The 19,551-nt window shown below is 40.6% G+C and overlaps 1 protein-coding gene across 5 annotated transcripts in view; it reads right to left on the bottom strand.

Annotated features, from left to right (window-relative positions):
• WIPF1 (WAS/WASL interacting protein family member 1) overlaps window positions 1-19,551 on the bottom strand; it is a 121,617-nt gene that overhangs the window by 38,456 nt on the left and 63,610 nt on the right. Inside the window, exons 1-2 of one of the 5 annotated variants that reach the window (XM_032292905.1) lie at window positions 1,630-1,842; window positions 1,067-1,321 (exon numbers count right to left, since the gene is read on the bottom strand). The exons of 2 other annotated variants lie outside the window; for them this stretch is intronic. The gene's annotated coding sequence lies outside the window, so the exon portion shown is untranslated. Of the gene's footprint in view, window positions 1-1,066; window positions 1,843-19,551 lie in introns of those variants that run through there. 2 more of the 5 variants (XM_032292904.1, XM_032292903.1) reach the window with 2 other exon arrangements.

Raw genomic sequence — 19,551 nt, 5'->3', positions numbered from 1 at the left:
TAAGAGTATGATTTCCACACAGATCGACCTCAAAACCTTTCCCCAGCTTCTCATCTTCCTTTCTCACTATCCTGTCCTATTCTTTCCCCAGCCTTTCAACTCTCTCTACCAAGCTGTCTTACTTTGCTTAATTAGAATCTTTCAGTAGCCTTCTCTTCATTTACCACCTCTCCATTCTCTACTACATAGTTATGCCATTAAATTATTTAAAAGAACTTGTACTTAGTAACTAAAGTTATACGTGCTTTCTGAATTTTTTAAAGCTTTATATTTCTCCAAGGGGAAAAAAGAAAATAAGTTGTTTTTTCCTACATATTCTAGAAAAAGTTTTTTTAAATCTATAAAGTTTCCTTAACCCTGCTCTGTAAGTAAGTCTCTGAGTATATGGCTTGAAATTTTAAAAATCATAGTATTTTATGTCAAAACATGAATCATATTAAGCATAGTTATAACTAATGCTATAGAATTTGATTTGTGATAGTAATTGTGCACACACTATTATAATAGGAATAGACTTATTCTAAAAGACAAATTGTATTCTTTCTAAAAGACTCTGCTTAGAAATGGTTTAGTTTGAGTTTTGAACTTAAATAGCACATTGGCAGCAGCAGAAGCCCAGCAGCTTAGTTTCACGGCATTTTCAGCTGAAGCTTCCAATGGCTCCTTGTACTTTAAAGCACTTACTGTTGCTGGCCACACCAAAGATTCAAAAGCAGCTGTGTGGACAACTGTATCATACACCAAAACGATATATTTACTCACATAAGCCCACAATTTAAATCAGAAAATGGGGAAAGAAATTCCTGTGGATCCAAACTTGTCCAATGGTCAAGAAAAATTCTATTGAAAATCTTGCTTACATTTTGGCTCAGAGCACAAGTTATGAATCACTCACAATCACCATAGTGGTGAAAGTAGCATTCTGGGCAACAGGAATGGCTCACATGGTCTTCTACGGGAAAATTAAACCACTTTATCTCTACATATTATGGTCCATTAAAACCATTTAGTTCTTCCCTGTAGCTGATAGAGGAAATAAACTTAGTTTGAATATAATTTTTCTTACCGTTAAAGGGTACTGCAGGGAGCCATGGTCAGGGACACAGGCAGACAGAGAGCCAGTGCGCCAGGCGCCAGGAGAGAAAACTGTCCCTGAAAGAGGCATCATCTTCTAATGCAAGTGTGGGGTCGTTTTTGGACAGCCATTTTGGACAAGCTCTGGCCTCTTGTTAAACGTGACATACTGAGTCAGAGGCAGACGTCCTTCTGTGGTTATTCTCTTCCTGTCTGATTAATTTGTTGTTTGTTCCTTCCTCCTTTGCTGCAGAAAAAGAAACTACATTGGTTTTGCTTAAGAAGCGAGCAAGGAAAAAACCTAAATTAAAAAAATGAAATGTTTCTCCTCCCCACGAGGTGTAATACACAGCTGTTTGGTACAGTGACAAGAGGAGATGAGCACCTCCATTCAGTGAAGAGTCCAACTTTATTCTAGATATTCCCACAAAAATAACTGTTCGTGGAACTTGAGATTCCTCTAGGAAAATTCTATTTGAAAGTATCACTGTAAATACTGACTATTCCATTGAGTATTAGGGAAGAGTCACTCAAGAAAGAAAAGCTCTTACCTACCTTATCTTACCTCTTAATTAGGCTAAGTGCTTCTTCTCATTTACAGAGCATTCAAGTGTGTAGGGAGAAAGTTACAAATGCAGGTGGAGAGAGCAGATTAGATGTGTGAAGGCAAATGAAGTTCCTCTTTTTTTGGTTTTGTTTTATTTTTTTAAAAAAACAGTCTTGCTGTCACTCAGGTTGGAGTACAGTGGCATAATCATAGCTCTCTGTGGCCCTGACCTCCTGGGTTCGAGTGATCCTCCAGCTTCAGCCTCCTGAGTAGCTGAGACTATAGGCATATGCTACTGTACCTCGCTAATTTGTTTTATTTTTGTATTTTGTAGAGATGGAGTCTTGCTTTGTTGCCCAGGCTGGTCTTGAACTCCTAGCTTCAAAGTGATCCTTCCATCTTAGCCTCCCAAAGTGCTGGGATTATAGGCTTGAGCTACCATATCTGGCAGCAAATGAGTTTTGAAACGTGAATTTGGTGCCCAAGTCAGGATAAATGATATACAGCTTAAGTCAGCTGCAGATCCATCACTTTCTATGCCAAAATGTTTCTGTCCCCCACACTTAATGGGGCAACAGTAACTCTCCTAGAAGATGCTCGACAAAAGCATAGAGATAAAGAGGGCAGAAGGAAGAAAGTCAGATTTCTCATTATTAAAGAACTCAAGAGGTGGATGGCAATGGAATATATGTAGAAAACACTTTATCAAAACCTTGAGTTATGTACAGAACAATCTGAAAATGCTCATAGTTTTTTCTTAACCCATCTGAAAGGCTCAGACTTACATTTCCAACAAATAGCTTATAACTCTGAGAAAACAGTAACAGCAGAAGAACAAAAAAGAGAGGCATATTTCAGAAACTAGCTTCATTGTAAAACTGGAATGCTGGGTCCTGATTCTGCTGGCATCAGAGGCCCGAGGCATGAAAAACACACCCGTTGTGTAACACTGCCTTACCTGTAAAGTGACAGAACTGGGCTAGATGAGTGATTGTCAACTCAGGAATCTGTTGAAAATGCGTGGAAGCATTTTTGTTGGGGGTGGTGAGCAGTGAGTGGGAATGGTGGGGGCAAGGGCCTGTAGCATTCAGTGGGTGGGGCCAGGAATGTGAAATTTCCTATGGTGTTTAGGACAGTCTCACCCAAAATAGCAGAAGTGTTCCTACTGGGGAGCACTGGGATAGATAATGTCTAAGGATCTTTTAAACTCAAAATTCCCTGAGACAGGAGTCTAATTGTAGGAGCAGATTCATGATGTCAGGCCATGGGCACAGTCCCTGGAGTGGAGTATCCAAGAATAAGTGACTGAGAGTCCTCTGCTTTGCCTGGAGCCCCTTGAAGGCAGGGACTGCATTCCTCTTGTCTAAGCAGGACTGGAGTCCACCCATGATTTAAAATACCTGCAGGCATGGGCTGGACAGAGGTGGAGGCCTGCAGCTATCAGCTACTTCACCCAACACAAACCCTCAGGAAAACAGAAAACTTTATCAACGATTAAGTAAACGCCTCAGTGAATCTTTGGGGAAGTCTAATAATAGTCGGGTCTAAAAAGAGAACATGGGCGATATGACAATTTTACTATGTAGTTACAGAATTATTTTGAAGTTCTCTAAGTAAGACACCCCAAACACACACACACACACACACTCTCTCTCTCTCTCTCTCTCTCTCTCTCTCTCTCCCTCTCTCTCTCTCTCTCCTCCCGTCTGTCTCAGTACACATACCATTCATGGCTATTTCCATCCCTTAGGGGAGTGGTCCCAACCTTTATGGCACCAGGGACTGGTTTTGTAGAAGACAATTTTTCCACAGAGTTGGGATGCAGGGTAGGGATGGTTTCCAGCATGAAACGGTTCCACCTCAGATCATCAGGCATTATTCTCATCAGGAGCCTGCAACCTAGATCCCTCCCATGTGCGGTTCACAATAGGTTTCTCACTCCTCTGAGAATCTAATACTGCCATTGATCTGACAGGAGGCGGAGCTCAGGTGGAAAGCTTGCTCACCTGCTGCTCACTTCCTGCTGTGCGGCCTGGCTCCTAAGGGGCTATGGACCGGCTGGGGACCCTGCCTTAGGGAAAGCTCACTTAGAAAGAAGTATGTCATCTAGAAGTCTGCAGTCCCCAAGACACGCAAGGGAGTAATTGTGTAGTTTGAGTCTATTCCTACAGTCAACTTTGGACACATTTATCAGGTGTCTACTATGCATGATAGGACATAAATTAGATAATGTTCTTCCCCTGCTTAAAACCCTCCAATGATTTCTCATTTCACTGAAAAAGTCCAAACTCTTAGTTCCACAGGGAGCCACAAGATCTGGCCCCACCTCAACTCTCTGGCTTCATCCCAAGTAATATTCTGTCTTGCTAATTTACCTTCCACACCTTTCTGTTCCTTAAATGTACCAAGCTCATTTGCATCTTGGGGCCTTTTACTTGCAAGCCTGGTACTCTCTCCTGGTACACTCATCTTCTGATTCCTTCTTATTCTTCAGATGTCAGCAAAAATGCTCTCCCCATTTCTGCTTGCATTTTCTTTTATGCAGAGCACACATCACCACTTGATACTGTCTTAATTTATTTGTTTATTTACTTATATGTCTCTCTCCACTAGAATTCAAGCTCTAAGAGAGCAGGGACCTTGTCCATCTTATTTCTGCTGTTGCTTCAGCATCTAATGCAGAACCTCACACCTGGTAGGTGTTTGAAAATAGCATTTGTTGAATGAAAAAGAAAATCAAGGTTTCTACAAATTCTACCATAGCATACATATTTTTTTTTTTTTTTTTTGAGAGAGAGTTTCACTCTGTCACCCAGGAGGAAGTACAGCGGCATGACCTCGGCTCACTGCAACCTTCACCTTCCAGGTTCAACTGATTTTCTTTTTTTTTTTTTGAGATGGAGTTTCACTCTTGTTACCCAGGGTGGAGTGCAATGGCGCGATCTCGGCTCACCACAACCTCCATCTCCTGGGTTCAGGCAATTCTCCTGCCTCAACCTCCTGAGTAGCTGGGATTACAGGCACGCGCCACCATGCCCAGCTAATGTTTTGTATTTTTAGTAGAGACGGGGTTTCACCATGTTGACCAGGATGGTCTCGATCTCTAGACCTTGTGATCCACCCGCCTCGGCCTCCCAAAGTGCTGGGATTACAGGCTTGAGCCATGGCGCCTGGCAGGTTCAAGTCATTTTCATGCCTCAACCTCCCTAGCTGGGACTAAAGGCAGGCATGCACGACCAAGTGTGGCTAAATTTTTATTTTTATTTTTTCTCTTTTTTTTTTGAAAGAAAGAAAAAAAGAGAGAGACAGAGAAAGAAAGAAAGAAAAGAGAAAAAGGGAGTTTTTTTTTTTTTTTTTTTTAAAGAAAGAAACAGAAAGAGAAAGAGAAAGGGGGAGAGAGAACAGGAGTCTTGCTCTATCACCCAGGCTGGAATGCAATCTAAAAATAGGTATTAAAAACCTCTTTTATGCCGATAATTGTGCTTAACAGCAGAGACAGGAAGGAATAAGGGAAGAAAATAACAAACAAACAGCCAACCAATATTTCATTTAAGTCTGTGAAATGCTATGCAAATGCTGAAGAGTGATTTACTTCCAATTATGTGGTCACTTTCAAAATAGGTGTAATATGATACTGAGAAAAAGGTATGTTCTGTGGACCTGGGGTGAAGAATTCTGTAAATATTCACTGAGTTTACTTGTTCCGGGTCTGAGTTCAAATCATAGATGTCCCTGTTAATTTTCTATCTCGTTGATTCGTCGAATATTAACAATGTGGTGTCAAAGTCTCCCACTATTATTGTGCGGGAGTCCAAGTCTCTATAAGTCATTAAGAGCTTGTCTTATGTATCTGGGTGTTCCTATATTGGGTGCATATATATTTATGATCATTGACTCCTGTTGTTGTATTGATCCTTTTACCGTTATCTAATGTCCTTCTTTGTTTCTTTTAGTCTTTGTTACTATTAAAGTCTATTTTGTCAGAGACGAAAGTTACAACTCCTGTTTTCTTTTTTTTTTTTTTTGCCCTGCATTTGATTGGTAAGTCTTCCACCAACCCTTTGAGTCTTTGCGTGTCCTTGCTTATGAGATGGATGTGGATACAGCGAACTGATGGGTTTTGACTTTTTATTCGATTTGCTTGTGTCTTTGATTGGGGCATTTAATCCATTTAAATTTAGGATTAATATTGATATTTGTGAGTTTAATGTTGTCGTTTAATGCTACCTGGCTATTTTGCCCATTAATTGATATAGATTCTTCATTATGGAGATACTCTTTACCTTTTGGTAAGTTTTTGGGATGACTGATACTGGTTGTTCCTTTCTGTGCTCTTGTAAAGCAGGCCTGGTGGTGATAAAATCTCTGAGTGCTTGCTTGTTTGTGAAAAATTTTATTTTTCCTTCATTTATGAACCTTAATTTGGCTGGATATGAGATTTTGGGTTGAAAATTCTTTTCTTTGAGGATATTGAATATTGACCCACTCTCTTCTAGTTTATAGGGTTTCAGCTGAGAGATCTGCTGTGAGTCTGATAGGCTTCCCTTTATGGGTAACCCGACCTTTCTCTCTAGCTGCCCTTAGAATTTTCTCCTTTATTTCAACCCTCGTGAATCTAACGATTATGTGTCTTGGGGTTGCTCTACCTGAGGAATATCTTTGTGGTGTTCTCTGTATTACCTGAAGTTGAGTATTTTCCTGCCTTACTAGGTTAGGAAAGTTTTCCTGAATAATATCCTGAAGAATATTTTCCAGCTTGGATTCATTCTCTTCATGACATTCAGGTACACCTATCAGTTGTAAATTAGGTCTTTTCACATAGTCCCATATTTCTTGGAGACTTTGCTCATTCCTTTTTGCTCTTTCTTCTCTAATCTTGTCTTCTCGTTTCATTTCATTAAGCTGGTCTTCAACCTCTGATATCCTTTCTTCTGCTTGATCAATTAGACTGTTAAAACCTGTGCATACTTCGCAGAGTTCTCATATTCTTCAGTTCCATTAATTCACTTATATTCCTCTCTAGATTGCCTATTCTCGTTAGGATTTCGTCAAACCATTTTTCAAGGTTCTTAGCTTCTTTACATTGGGCTAGAACATGTTCTTTTAACTCACAGAAGTTTCTTATTATCCACTTTCTGAAGCCTAAATCTGTTAATGGAATGCACTCGTTCTCCATCAGGCCTTGTTCCCTTGTTGATGAGGAACTGTAATCCCCTGTAGAGGGAGAGGCATTCTGATTTTGGGTATTCTCAGCCTTTTTACGCTTGTTTCTTCCCATCATTGTAAATTTATCCACCTGTCGTCTTTGTAGTTACCAACTTTCAAATTAGTTCTCTTGAGTGGATGTCCAACTTGTTGATTCCCAGCACCGGAATCTGAGCAACCCACTGCACCGGCCAAACAGCAGTGTTAAGTGGTGCTTTTCTGCCTGGGGAATCTCCGGTCTGGCTTCCTTCTTGAGTCCCTTTTTCAATCAGCTGAATAGGCGACTCTGCCTTCCCGGAGCTCCAAACGTCGACCAAAAGGGGACCCAGTCCCGTTTACTCTACACCAAGAACCGCCGCACCGGCCACAAGAAATGGTGGGATTATAGGCATGAACCACCATGCTGGCCAGCATAATGTTCCTTTAAAAGCTTAAGATTGTTCCCCCTGAAATGGTAAATAACAAATGCCAAGACTAGACTTAAGCCTTCTTGGGAGAAGCTGTCACAGGGAAATTTTCCAGAGGATAGGTCAGCTGGTAAAAACCCTTAGCCCATCAGGGGGCTTGGCAATGCAGGCAGAGTCTTATACAGTGCAGGTGGCTTATGCCATTGGGCAACAGGAAGAGAAAAATGGATTAGGAAAATTGAAAACAAATAGAACAACCAATTAGAAAGGAAGGAGAGGAAATAAAAAAGATAAAGGAAAGAAGGCAGGAAACGCCGGAGATGGGGAGAGATCATGTGGTGGGTAGGGGAGAGTTCCAACCACACTGCTAACCTCAGGGGCTTTGGAAGCCCCCTCTGCAGCGGGCGACCCACAGGTGCTGGATGTAACAGTACTGTCTGCCCTTCCTCGGTGAATTAGAGTTCTCAGATGAGTGTCAGCTCTTTCAGAAGCCAGGTTCTTTTAAAAGAACTTTAAGGCTGCAGGAGACTGGCAGAGATCAAAGTCTACATCACCACTTACAGAGGAAGAAACAGGGGTCCAGAGAAGTTAGGCATCCTGCCCATGTCACATAGCTGGCAGAGCAGAGCAGTGGCCAAAGCCTGGGCTCCACTCCAGTGTCCAGTGCCATTAACGTCTTCAGCCTCATTTCAGGTTTGGGTGACACCACCTATCTCCTTTCTGTAAGTCTAAGAGGAGGCAGAAGGAAGAGGGTGGACAGAAAGGCTGTGATGAGGATGGGAGTGGTTGTTATGCTATAACCAAAGGCCTGAGATAAGTAGATTGAAAGCTTGAATGAATAAAGACAATACACTTCTGGACTTAAAAGAAATTTCTAAATGCATAGCTCTCTCCCGTTTAATATACATCAGTCCTAGCTTACTGACAGAGTAATACAACAACCAATAGACTTGCAGACCAATCACATAAAGAATCCTCCCCATTAATCTATAGAAATAAAAAACCAAGAGCAGGGAGAAGATCATAAAACAATAATGTAGGTCTCACCAGTGTGGAAAAAGTGCTGAAGAATCATAGCCAACAACCCTCCAGCAGTGTACCCCAATCAACACAGCCTGAATCAGTGCAACAGCAGTAGGGCAACATTAGGTTTTAATAATTCTGGTTTTTCGAGTTGTATTTCCATGACTACCTGTTAATGGTGCAGTATTTGCCCCCAGTGGTGGAAAGGTGTTTCATAATACTGCATTCCTCAGTTCTAAAATTTACATTATTCCTTCTTATACTACAGAATGCTCCCTTTATAGCTTTTTTAGGGGGAAAAAGAAACACTACCAGATTAAAGATATACATTAGTTGTAAGAATCTATTTTTCAAATGTTAAAATATGGAAATTATTTGATTTAAAAGAGCAGAAGCAAAGAAATAATCCTCTCCACCACATAATTACCAGTATAGTTACACAGAGGGTTGATCATTTAAAAATAATCTCAAAAACATAGAGAAGTTAAAAACAAACCTTGTTTTATTCTGCACCCTGTTAATATAAATGGATACAGTCTTACTTGGGGAAAAGTCTGCAGTATATTCCATTGTGTTTTGGCAGCTCAGCCCATTCCCCCCCAGCTCTCAAACCATGTGGATCCAGAGGCATTCGCTCTCACTCCAGACAGAGGAAAAGCACGTGATTCAAGGCTGGCTAACCAGAACCTTGCAGTCATTTGGCCCTAGAGACTTTTGGTGATGGCTTGTGATCATCAGAATTAAGAAAACTTGTAGCCAGAGGCGAGCCCTATCCCTGGGGGATGAGGCTGGAACCAGATCTGTGAGGTTGTAGGGACTGGGCCTGCTGCACTCATCCTTTGCCCACATGGGGTCTGAAACCAAGACCAACAAAACGGGAATTGGAAGATGGAGAAAAACCAAGTGCTGGTGTTGTTGGTTGAGCCCTGAATCTACCCATAACGGAAGCTGGCCTTTTTCTAGAACTTTAATTTACATTAGCAAGTAAATTCCATATTTTCTTTAAGCTGGTATGGTCACATTTTCTATCATTAGCAATACAAAGACTCTTAAGTGATACAGGAGTTGGTACTAGAAGTTGAATGTGACTAAGCCTAAAATGTGCAACCAGCTGATTTAAGGTTGGGGAACGCTAGCGCAGGCTGGTCTGGACTGGAAAGTTGTCAGTCCTTGCTAAGTGACAAGGAAATAGCTAATTATGCTGCCACCTACTGACTCCTCCATCTAAGACTGGAGCCTACTCATGGTACACCATTAAAGGATTCAGTAGAAAATATTTAGAATAGTGCAGAGTGTGTTGGCTAATTCTTGTGTCCTTTAGTAAGATCCACAGGAAAGAGATAAATGCAGGCTGAAAACTGACTAGAGGCACAGAGGGAAAAAGAGAGGCCTTTTTTTGGCTATGATCGCAATCAAGATGGGTGAGAGTCAAATAATTTGAAGACTTGTGGGTTGGAAAAATTCTCTATGGCATGCTAACATTAGATAGACTGGGGAGGCACCCAATCATAATCCTGAGAGACACCATGCCAAACACCATAATCCCGAATGCTGAAATCCCAAAAGATTAAAATCCTGAAAATATAATTCTGGAAAAAATAGTAAGAGATTTCTTTGAAAGATATTTACTTACATTTTTTAAAGATGATTTACTTAAGAAACATATAAAAACATGACAGAACACTTTATAGGCCATTTTACACAATAAAATAGACAACAATAACACATATATTTTTGCAAACATAAACACTCAGGTATTCTAGTGACAGCAGCACGGGTATAGAAGTTATAAGCAGACACCAGTATTTATAAAGAAACAGGCCAAGAAGGGAAGTGTATAAATGCATATCACTATGGTTGGCAATTGTGTATGGCCAGCTTTATAACTTTGGTCACCTGAAATACTGTGACAAAGAATCTTTTGATGAGATCAATCAAAAACTGTGATATGCAGTTACCACACAGGCAGTTGCCCAAAGAGCAGAGATCTCAAGAAATTTTCTTTCACAAATGCAGATTTGTACAAAAGGACATCTCTTCATTTATTGAGGACCTTTCAACATTTTTATGTATATGCGCAATGCTTACACACAAAGTCAATGTGCTAATGCATTTTATGGAGTTAAATTTGTAAAAAATACATTAAATGAATTAGAATTTTCCAAAAGTCTCTGTACAATGCATATGTTCAGCATTGGAAATGATGAAAAGATGAAATATATGGCATAGTGAATTATAAAAAACATGCTGAAAATTTAAAATAGTGGAAAAAAACTAAAATAAGAAAAAAACTGAAAATTAAACATATGAAAAGTGTATTATGGGATAGATTACAGGCAATTGCACGGAGATAAGAGCTGGCCTAACATGATGCAGCCACCCTGTGATTGTGATTTTTGGGATTTTAGATGTTAGGGATTTTAGACTTTAGAGGTTTATACTTTAGGGATTTTCATCTTTGGGAATTTCAACATTCAGAATTATGGTGCTCTGGATTGTTCCTTTTGGGACTATGATCCATATCTGGAGTAACTTTATTCTGATTCCGGGAATGGAAAATGACCAGCCCTGGCTAATCAGAGCTTTGGAGTTCCTTGTCTGCAGTGACTGGTTCAGAGATGCCCACGTGACTACTTCTGAACCAATGAGATGCAGTGAGACTTATTCTAAGGTGGGTGAGGCAGGACTGGTAGTATTTTATCCACATTAGATGTGTGGGGCTGGACTGGCAGTATTATATACACATTATAGACGTGGAGCCTGAGCATGATGCCAAGGCAGTAAGAGCGAGGGGAGCCTAAGACTCAAGAGGTACAGCAATCAAAAGCAACATGTGGGCCAGGCGCAGTGGCTCATATCTGTTATCCCAGCACTTTGGGAGGCTGCAGCGGGCAGATTAGGAGGTCAGGAGTTCGAGACGAGCCTGATCAACATGGTGAAACCCTGTCTCTACTAAAAATACAAAAATTAGCTGGGCGTGGTGACACACACCTGTAATCCCAGCTACTCAGGAGGATGAGGCAGGAGAATCGCTTGAACCTGGGAGTTGGAGGTTGCAGTGAGCCGATCTCATCCCACCCGGCACTCCGATCTGAGCAACAGGGCAAGACTTCATCTCAAAGAAAAAAAAAAAAAAAAAAGCAACGTGTGGGAGTTACTTGGATCCTGAGTAAAATAAACTAAAAAAAATGAGGCAATTGGAAATTTGGCTATTGTTCAGATACTTGATGACATTATGATATTATTGCTAATTGTTAGGTGTGATAATGTTGCTGTTGTATTTTACAAAGAATCCCTAATTTTTAGAGTTATATACTGAAATATTTGTGGATGAAATATAATGCCTGGGTTTCTTTTCAAAATAATATGGAAAAGGAAGGAAAGTGGGAAGGGGTACAAATGAAACAAAATTGATCATGAAATAGCCATTCTTGAAGCTGGGTGAGGAGTACACAGCAGTTTGTTATACAGTTCTGTCTACTTTTCATATATATTTAACATGTTTCCATAACAAAAAGCTTAAAAAAAAAAAAAAAAGACTTGTGGCTCATTCCCTTCCTCATCCACTAGAGGCTGTTAAAGAGGTTTGCTTACTCTAGTGTAAAAATGCTCAGACTTGTAGAGGTTACAGTTACAGAAGTTACCTTTTACTTCTCAAAATAATTTCTTTTGCTCTTCGATGAAATGGGATATACTGAGGGCTCCCCTATAACAGTCAAAGCCCAAGTAATTCTTTGCAGAAAAGGATTAAACTCTCAAAATCTGAATACCTGTTATTAGTGGCAACAAAAAAGCAAAAATAAAAAGTTCAATCAATGAAAGAACAGATTTTTTTTTCTAGATTAGCACTGTTCAGTAGAAACGTAATTTGAGCCACATGTGCAATTCTATATTTTCTACTAGCCATGTTAGAAATAGTAAAAAGAAATAGGTGAGATTGTAATAATATATTTTAACACACTACTTCAAAAATAGTATCAAAACAAAAAACAAAAGAAACCCAAAATAGTATCATTATAGTATGTACTAAACATTTTTTAGAAACTGTTAATTAGGTATTTCACACTCTTTTTTACATGAAGTCTTCAGAAACTGGTGTGTACTTTACTGCTGGTGGCACTTCAAGTGCTCCAGAGCCACTACCACACCGGGCAACACTACTTTAGACAGTGAGGGCCTGGTGCGCAAGCCCCATTTTACTCATCTTTTATGCTGGCAGGATGCCTGAATGACACTTAGCAGATGTTCAATCAATGTCAGTACCGGAAGAGTCTTGGTCCACCCACAGCCAATTCTGGGCTCTATAGTTAGAAATTCTTCAGAAGAGTTTATTCTGCTTGAAGCCATCTCTCAAACAGGGAATTGACGAGGTGTTGTTGGATTTGTGGCCAGTTGGATTAAAGAGCTATATTGGCTTCTGTTTCCCAGAGTCTTAGTCTTAGTGCTAACGCTTCTAGTACCACATGTGAAGAGATATTGCAGTATAGAATAGTTTTAAATAGAGGGCTTAGAAAAAATTGATTGCCTTAGTCTATTTTGTGCTGCTATAACAGAAAACTAGTGACTGGGTAATTTATGAAAAAACCAGATGTGATTCTGGATGCTGGGAAGTCCAAGGTCAAGGGGCCCACATCTGGTGAGGGCCTTCTTGCTGTGTTGTTACCATGGCTGAAGGCAAGAGAGCATGCACAGTGAGAGGACGGGAAGGGAAGGGAACGGAACTCATCCTTTTATCAGGAACCCACTCTTGGGATAACTAACTATTCCCATAATAAGGACATTAATTCATTTATGAGGGCAGAGCACTCACAGCCTAATCATCTCTTAAAGGTCCCACCTCTCAACATGATTGCATTCAGGATTAAGTTTCTGACAAATGAACTTCAGGGGACACATCCAAACCACAGCATTCACAGACTCAAAAACTTCAGTGGCTTTCCATTTTATACCAATAAAATCTAAAGTCTTTACCACACTAGCAAGGCCCTCAAGGATCTGACAATCCCCGCTTCCTCACTCTTTCCTTGACCTCTTTCCCTACGTTCTCCCCCAACTTCTTTGCTTTAGGGCTTCTGTGCTTGCTGTCCTCTCTTCTGAGAACACTGTTCTCTTGGCTGCTTCCCCAACTCCACTCTTGTTCTGCAGTATTTGTGCCTGATCTGCTCTTCCCACCAGAAATGCAGCTCCATGAGGGCAGAGTTTATCTTGCTCACTGCTGCTGCCCCAACAACTTAGAACAGTGTCTGGCATAATGCAGGTGCTTGAAAAATATTTGTAGGTAAATTTTACAAGCTTTCAGCTCTAAGTTTAGTTTTAACTTTCACTTAACCTGGAGTGTGGTTATGCGGCTCCATGTTTGGCTCTAGGCAAGAAGGTGCCAGGGTAAAGTGGAAATGTGCTAGATTTGCTCCTTCAAAAAGACCTGCGGAGGCGCTTGCTTCTCCCAACAGGTGGACACAAGAGGAGCCACTTAAAAAAACAATATGGGGGCCCCGCCAACAGATTTAACAACTCTTTCTCCAGCAGCGCTGTTTGCCAGTATCGGGGAGAGAATGAGTTAGAAAATGGTGAGCTGACTGACTTGGAAAGAGGCAGGGGAACCAACATAGGGTGGGAAAAAACAGGCCCAGGACTATCTAGAAAGGACATTCCCATAACATCCTCACGTACTCGTCTCCAACCAATCTGTATTCTATGCCTCCTGTGTGCCGGACACCAGTACCCTGGATGCTGAGGACACTGTGGAAGCTTGCCTCTCTACGCCGTTTGGCAGTTTTGTGCTCAGCAAAAAACAAGAAACAAAAGGCAAACAGACACAAATGCTGAGGCTGGAACATCACTAGCCTTTTTCCTTTGAAAAGAAAATGATTTCACATGTGGAAAGACCATTCATGTTTGTTTGTTTTCTCTAATAAGCACTATCTTGTCTTAGGTAATTTAATTAAAATACAAACATTTCCCAGTAAGCAACATCCAATACAAGTGGCCCCCAGGGGAAAACCCATGTGAATTATAGAAAGAGGGTTCTTATAACCCAAGGGACAAACTGGTGGAAAGTCCCATTTTCACATCCTGCCAGGCACATACTTGTACACACACACTGAGGGAAGCTACTGGCATGAAGATAGCTGTGCGTTCCTTTTGGTTGCTAAACATTAGGTATAAAGGCCAGGATGGGCCTTTACAATTACTTCTGGGCTGGGGAAAGTAGCCATGTTGTTCCTTATTCAGACTTCTCTGTAGTTAAATGGCTACTTGGTGTCACCTGCTGGAGGACAGAACCATATGGACACTAAAGGCCCCTCCCTATGATTCTCAGGAAAAAAGGGTAAACAGCTCTGCACCTCTGGGCCTGACATCACCCATCTAAACACTGAGGGAAGGGATCAGTGACCTGAGACTAGGGGCCCTCTGACTGCACATAAGTCAGGCCTGGTGAGTGCAACTGCCTGGGAAAGGCAGACCCAACTACTCTGCAGGTGGACAGGAAATGGTAGGCATTTGTGAATGCCGTAAGAATGGAGGGCCTTCCTGCGATTCAGATGATCTGCAATGTACCAACTGTGTCACTCAGTAAAGAATTGTCCCACATGCCCTTCAAAGGTCCTGTTAGACACTGATGTGGGTGAAAAAACTGTTTCTGGTTATCTGAGCTTAGACCTTAACTCCAATTTATATATAAACTCAAAGTAGTTATTGCCCTGTTGTATTTATTCCCTGTATTTTCCAGTAACGCAAAGGTCATACAAATGAAATACTTTGTTTTGTTCATTTATTTACCAAAAGTTGGTTGGCTCTTTGGAAAATCATGAGCCCAACGACAATGTCAATTGTGTTACTGAAGTCTTTAACTCAAGACAGCCTGCAATGGCAGCTGTCACACCCACCATGATCCTTCACATGCATGCCAACACCTGACCACGCTTTTGGTGTCTGATGAGTTGTACCTGATCACCTACAAACTGAAGTTACTTTACAATAAATTACTTTTCTTTTATTTTTCTTTTAAATTAAGACTTCGCTGATTTTGGGGGTTAATTGTGTGTGAAGTCAGATTATTTTATTTGTGAAGGTTCACTGAAGATTGTGAAGAGGGCATTAGAAAATATTATTATTAAAAGTGGGCAGTGGATCAGTCGAGGCTGGGAGCCACTGCTTCTAGTGGTCTTGGGATGTCTACATGTGCCTGAGCTCTGTTTAAAGTCATGAAAGGCCAATCAGATGATTCTGCTCATCCAGCCTGGGCAGTGGAGACCACCACAGCTACTCACATCTGATCCCGGGAAGGGGCTTCACACTTTGTTCCCAAACATACCACAGAGGCATGCATGATTCTTTCTCCTGTTTCTCAGCAGATCCTGCTTTTCTCTGTGGCTTGGCAGAACAGAATCTGTTCTACTCAAATGACCCCAGATTCCCTCCAAGAACTTCCCTCCTGTCATTTAGCTTCTCTGGATTCTCCAAATGACGACTGGGGAAACAGACTGTTGGAAAAACACTTTCAGGTTGTCTCGATGGGGTCCAGACCCTATCGGGCTACAGAAAGACAAAGGAAAATGCTTCCTGCTGGAGCATGTGCACATATGTTATTTATTTAACTCCAAATATGTATGCAGCGGTCATGGTAGCATCAGAAAAGGTGTGATCACAAAGTGACCAGCTCCCCACCATTTTGTGTGGGTTTTAATTTTTTCTGTGCCGTGTTGACTCATTTCCCCACAACACGGAAGCTGCTTAATCCAAAGACTTGGACCATTTCATTCTGTTTCAGATCCATTCCGACAAAATGATCAGTTGGTGGCTTATGTAAAAAGCAGCTCCATGGCTACATTTAAATATTGACTAGTTTGGGAATAACAAACCACAAAAATTTGGGGTATAAAAACTACATGCGGTTTATGCTTTGTAGAACACCCTCAGGAAGATAAATGGACAGAGTAGAAAAAAAAATCGAAATGGTCTCTCCCTGCCTCACCCCTACCACCATTAAATAAGAAGAAAAAACAAAAAAAAAAAAAAATGAAACAATGATTAAACAAAACCCAACCTGGGTGCTACTCCTGGCTCTGGATGGCAGTTGTGTCTTGGCAAGGCACATAAGTAGCTGTCTGGGCACTGTGGCTAAGGTCAACGTGTCAGAACAGCCCGACATAACCTCCACCTCGGTCAGCAGCACATCCAGGTCCTGACCAAGGCTTCTCTCTGTCTTCTCCAACCTCTAGGTCTCTGCAGTCACTGACTTTTCCCCCTAGATCTGTCCCCACACTCAACCTCCCAGTCCTCTTCTCCAGCCAAAAGAAAAATGCACAAAACTGCAGCTTACTTTCTAGAAAAAGAAGTGTTTTATGATCTTTGTATGTGCTCGCCCTATCTGTGTGTCTCTAATGCCACTGTTCACTAGTGAGCAGCTGTGCTAGGGCTCCATGCACAGCAGTCATTCAACAAATACTTAGTATCTTCATGTTCCAAGGTTGCTTTAGGGGATACTACAAAGATTAAACAAAGTTGTCCACCCTCACGGAGCTTATATTCCTATCTGCATTGAGGACCTATGGAAGGAAGCTTACCCTTTGTTTTGTGCAGTGCAGGTGTTCATTTTGACCCAGCTCACATTATCTTATGAAGAGTAGCCTCACCAAGATCACTGCCAGAGAAGGGCTAACCTAGGCAAACAAGATGCAAATGGGCAGGGCTCAAAGTCCTTCGTGGGTTAGTCATTTCAATCGGAGGACCATTTCCATTAAAAAAAAACTTGATGGTATCCTGCTAGGCCAGCCCACAAAAGTATATTTAGTTCATAATGTCACTAAACTAAAACTTCAGTTCTTCAAAGGAAAGGACTTAAGGGTGGTCTTCAAAGAAAAGGACTTAAAAGTGGTATCAGGAAAAGGAGGAGGAAGGGTCATCCCTGTCTAGGGCTCCCCAGCCTCAGCCTCAGCTTCTGCCTCTGTCCTCACCTTCAGGCCAGCTCTAAACTTTCCCTTGGCCTCATGCAGGACATTAAGGGTCTCCTGTCCCACAAATATTTCTTACCCTAAATGGTAATTCCCCTTCCTGGGATAAGATGATGTCACTGAGGCATCAGGAGGAAATCAAGTTGTTGTCTTTTATTTTAAAACAGAGAGAGGTGTTAACTCGTGTTAACCTATATGATGTTGAATTTTTTTGAGATCAGAGAAGACATTTGGTTGGAGATACCACATAGTACAGTTACACATTGTCTAGGATTAATTAACTTCCTTAAGTTTCTCCCACTTTTTGTAGTTTTATTCCTTCACTTACATAACTTTTTTTTTTTTTTTTTTTTTTTGAGACAAGTTCTTGCTCTATCACCCAGGCCAGAGTGCAGTGGCACAATCAGCTTGCTGCAGCTTCAAACTTCTGGGCTCAAGCAATCCTCCTACCTCCTGAGTAGCTGGGACTACAGGTGAATGCTGCCATGCTTGGCTAACTTCTGAAAATTTTTTATTTTTGTAGAGACGTAGTCTTGCTATGTTGCCTAGACTGCCTTCAACTCTTGCCCTCAAGCAATCATCCAGCCTTGGCCTCTCAAAAGTGCTGGAATGATAGGTGTGCGCTACCACGCCCCATCTATTTTTTAAAATCACCCATTAGTACCCAGAGAAAACCAGTTATCATCTTGGAATTTATTTCCAGTGTTTTTCTTTTTCTGTCTGTATTTAAAATGGGACCATACATTGGATGTGTACAGGGTCTGCATATACCCTTCTTTTTCACATTTGCCCATATTATTCTCTTAACACAATTTTAATAGTTGTGTATCTCATTTTCTGGATGTTCTATCTATGTAAATATTTTTCATTGTTAGACATTTAAACTTCATCCAATTTCATTATTATAAATCATACCATAATTAATATACTTATATCTAAATGTTTTGTAATCATTTTATATTATTTCCTTAGGATAGATTTTCAGAGTACAATGACTAGGAGATATGAACAGTTTTTTTTAAGGAATTTTGATACATACAATTAAATTCTTTTCTCAAAGTTTTAGCTTGCGTACTCCCATCTGTGTTCATTTCTTCTTTTTAACATGTGCTACTATGACTTTTCACAATCTTTGCCAATTTGATAGATTTATTTATTGCCTTCTCTGTTATTAGTATATCTTACTCCGTTTGTGGTTTGTTAACCTGGATTTTTTTTTTTTTTTTTTTAGCACAGGGATTTAGTCTTTTCCTTATTTCCTCCTTTTTGCACCTAAAGATTACCTAAAAGCTCCATGATTTTTCATAAACAAAATAAAATATTCTAACCATTCTTAGACTGACTGGGTGGAGAGCAGTAACCATTTCTGTGTGTTTATAAAACAAATATTCATTAACCAAGGACTGCCTTTATTATCTGTGGTTAATTTTGTGCAGCCTATGAGAATTTCCACCACTCTAAGAAATGTTTCCATCCCATGTTGGGAGGAGATTGTAGGACCTCTAGGCACATCTCATCATAGCTCTTCCTGCCTCAAAGGTGAAAGCAGGAATGCCTTGGTTTATGTTACGCACATGCAGACATGTGAACTTCTAAAGTCTAAGGTACAGAAAACAGCAGTTGTGACTCTGCCTTATTTTAGTGTTCACAAGACCAAAGTTCTCAGAAACCAAGGAGTAATTTGGACTGACCTAATGGATACCTCTCTCATCTTTATCATCCCCATTAGCCATTATGCAAATATTTTGAAGAAGGTAAAATCTAGTTTAGAATTTTTTTATGATTGCTAACTTGCTGATAAAAATCTCTTTTGAGCACAAGTCATTCAAAGCAACTCTAGCGATCTACTTGATGGCCTGGAATTTCCAGTTGCCCTGGGCTAGAAGGACAACTGATCTCATTTCCACCTGGCTCTTCCCAGGTAAAGACCTGTGACAGGATCTTCATTGCTTTGCAAAGTTCTTCATCCTGCACTTAGGAGATATTTGATACTTCTAAATTAGACAGGCAGATGCTTTGAGGTGAAATGCTTGGCACATACTAAACACTCAACAACATTAGCTATTATTATTAAGTGAGCAGAACTTCTTCCCAGTTAGTGCTACTTGGTAAAAGAGGTAACAAGGGTAGGTTGGGAAGGGAGGGCAAGGTTGACAGGTAAGAAGGCAAACGTGGTAACACGGCTGGTAAAGTGGCTCCTTTTTTTTTTTTTTTTTCAGAGGGATAATTCAATGCAATGTAAGAATGAAGACTTTTATAATGCTGAGTTATAAGTTATTTTGTAAAATTTATATTAAAAAAGAATAAAGAATTTATTTGATATTTGACAAAACGTAGGTGG

The sequence above is a fragment of the Sapajus apella genome, unplaced genomic scaffold, assembly GCF_009761245.1.
Source record: "Sapajus apella isolate SASKATOON/1434 unplaced genomic scaffold, GSC_monkey_1.0 scaffold28, whole genome shotgun sequence".
Taxonomy (NCBI): domain Eukaryota; kingdom Metazoa; phylum Chordata; class Mammalia; order Primates; family Cebidae; genus Sapajus; species Sapajus apella.
Note: the sequence above shows the minus strand (reverse complement) of the source record. Positions and strands in the feature narration are given on the sequence as shown.